This window comes from Procambarus clarkii, chromosome 82 (genome assembly GCF_040958095.1).
Source record: "Procambarus clarkii isolate CNS0578487 chromosome 82, FALCON_Pclarkii_2.0, whole genome shotgun sequence".
Lineage (NCBI taxonomy): Eukaryota > Metazoa > Arthropoda > Malacostraca > Decapoda > Cambaridae > Procambarus > Procambarus clarkii.
In genome coordinates, this window is record NC_091231.1 from 18,536,261 (window position 1) to 18,538,746 (window position 2,486).

Here is a 2,486-nt window from a genome sequence, read left to right on the forward strand (position 1 = left end):
AAGGGACCTCGAATGTGGCCTTCCCAATTATGTTAAAGACTGTACCTCTCCCAACCAGTTTAAGTTAAAAACTAAGTACTAGCTAATTAACTCAATGTAACCTACCTCACCCCCAAAATGTCAACCCATCTCTTCTATTTAAAACAATGCTGTTTGTTGACCAAATTGTATTTTACTTTTTTTCTGCCATGTTTCACCCCCCCCCCTCCCTTTTTTTCCATTTTTTTCTTATTTTTTCTCAACACAATTTATACTTTAATCTCTTTTAGTATTAAGTTTTAGTCTTAGTGTTTTTCCTGCCCGAAACACTTTGCGTAATAGTGGCTTTAGGCATTGTATGTACTAGCTCTATCTATAAATCCATCTACTTTTGTATCTTACCTTGTATGTATGTACTTTACCTGAATAAATAATTGTAGTTGTATTTGTAATAGGTAGATGATACAGAAAGCAGTACAATGTCTGTCACAAATCCTTTTACTGCAGCAGCATTAAGACCACAAGTCAGTAGAATAAATATGCCTGGAAGATCGACCCCAGCCAGCATACTAGCAGATAAAAAAACATTTAATCAGCTTTTGACAAAATTACAAATAAAGATGTGTTATGTTATGTCATTGTGTTAGGTTAGCCTAGCTATTATTTCCAATTTGTTTTTTAATTTGTATTAGTATGCAGTATTAGGCTATTGTAACAAATTGGAATGTACAACGTCCAATATTTTTTTGGCAGATTCGTTCTTGGCTCCTGAAAACTATCTTTACTTACCAGATGTACCAAGAATAACTCCGGACAATAATGATGGTATTGTTTATAAAATCATTTGATTATGGCCTTTATAATACATTAATATCAAAGTTTACAACCCTGTGTAATACAGTAAGTCTTTGTTTTAACAATAACAACAGATTTTTTTTCTATGCTCAGCATAATTGGCTTGAAATCCATCATCCCATTATAATTTCTATCACTTTGATTATTGGTTTAGACAATTACATCAAAACATTTAATGTAGCTTCTCTTGCTACAGTTATAATGTATCCTATTGAGAATGTATATTTTTTTAACAGAAGGTCTCCAGACACTAGCAATTTTAGCTAAAGAGAACCTTCATCGTGAATATTTTAAAATAAACTCGGCTCTCCAGAAAAAATGTGAATATATGAAGCGAAGTTTAAATATTGAGGACCTAAATTATCTGAAGCCTTCAAACAAGAAAGGAAAAGGAGAAAATTACTGCAGGATTATTGAAATCAATCAAACACAACGTTCAAACTTATCAGAAGGTAATTTTTTATTTAGTTATTTATTCCATGACCCATGTTTGTGTGTTCCTATATCATAGTATAATGATAGGTTTAATTGCTAGTGTAGATTTCATTTTGCCTCAGACTAAAAATTATTTAGGTTTTTGGTGTTTTATTATTCAAAATTTGTTTATATATAATCCAAGGTTATAGTCAACTTCTCCTTTGAAAACAGATATTTACCTGAATGCCACAAACTCTAGTAGCCTAGAAGAGTACAGGAAGCCCGCGGCTTGTCGAAATTCCCCCCATTTGCCTTTATGATCTTTTTTTGGGTATATTTAGAAATTCAGCACAGTTTTGGCAGTTACAGCTCTGATGGGTAGGCAGTTCCATGTGTTAATAACCCTCTGGGTCAAAAATAATTTTGTTGTCAGCCCTACATTTTGGTTTGTTGAACTTGAAACCGTTGCTCTTTGTTTGTATTACATCTGAACCAAACTAGCCAAACTTTTTTGGATAATGTCATTGACTGCTTCATATCTGGCAATCTTTCCCTGTGTCTTATGACAGATTAGGCCATGGCTGCCATATTGGTCTGCCCTTGCATAGCCGCAAATGCACCGGTGTTCGGTGGAGATAGGGGCAGCGATGGTCATAGCAAAAAAATGTAGATAGTTTACAAATTAAAAATAGATAAAGTGTTGTGGAATTACCATACTAAAAGGTTGATTTTCTGCCAAACAGCCCTTCTGCCTGCTTCTCTTTCACCTCCACACATTCAAAGTTTTGACTTCTCAACTAGTGTACCAACATATGCTCAAACATATTTACCAGCTGCAGAACAAACACCAAAATCATTGAATTCTGGTACGTCCCTATTTGAACAATGTAATGTAATATAATCTTAGTACCTAGTATCTACTATATATATATATATATATATATATAACTGAAAACTCACACCCCAGAAGTGACTCGAACCCATACTCCCAGAAGCAACGCAACTGGTATGTACAAGACGCCTTAATCCACTTGACCATCACGACCGGACATAATGAGGTGATAGCCGAGGCTATATGAACCACCCCACCGCCGGCACTCGGATAGTTATCTTGGGCATAGCATTTTACCAAATCACCTCATTCTTTGGGGCAACACGTGAGGAACACAAATGCGAACAAGCCTGAATGGTCCCCAGGACATATGCAACTGAAAACTCACACCCCAGAAGTGACT

The 2,486-nt window shown here is 35.3% G+C and overlaps 1 long non-coding RNA gene across 1 annotated transcript; it reads left to right on the top strand.

The window, feature by feature from the left end:
• Nucleotides 1-728: 728 nt before the first annotated feature.
• On the top strand, nucleotides 729-2,034 carry LOC123769301 (uncharacterized). Its single transcript, XR_011225226.1, has 3 exons — nucleotides 729-804; nucleotides 1,071-1,286; nucleotides 1,995-2,034. It is a non-coding gene; the product is annotated as an uncharacterized lncRNA (long non-coding RNA).
• Nucleotides 2,035-2,486: the final 452 nt, after the last annotated feature.